We start from the raw sequence: 512 nt of genomic DNA on the forward strand, positions 1-512 counted from the left end.
TCTCTATTTGGAAGTATACCTGCGGTCTAGGCAATAACCTATTTTGGCCGATGTACACTTGTTGAAAGCTACAAAAAGGCAAATCAATCAAAATCATTTCCGTACGGAGGTAGTACTACAGTAGTGATTCTAACGTAAGAAATCATTTACTGGCCGAATTTTGATTATGTTCGTTTGGAGCATATTTACAACCTACTTTGTAGTCCAAGCCCTTTACAGTTAGTTCGATTCAGCTAGAAGGAAATTAATAATGATTGGAATTGAAGTAATATAATTGTAAAAAAAGATGGCCACTCCAAACAGTGAATCATTGATTTGCCGAAATATAGAGTTCATGAGAGTACTGGGTATGCCTCGAGCAAAAAATTCAAATATCTTTTATACAATTACTATTTATAAAGCAATTAAGTATCATAGGTTCAACGTACGTCTGGATCATGTTGAAACTCTATAACAATATTCCTCGAATAATATTAGCTAACCAAGGGTTTCATTGCTGCGGTAAATATTTT

The sequence above is a fragment of the Aphanomyces astaci genome, assembly GCF_000520075.1.
Source record: "Aphanomyces astaci strain APO3 unplaced genomic scaffold supercont1.285, whole genome shotgun sequence".
In the NCBI taxonomy this organism is placed as follows: domain Eukaryota; phylum Oomycota; class Saprolegniomycetes; order Saprolegniales; family Verrucalvaceae; genus Aphanomyces; species Aphanomyces astaci.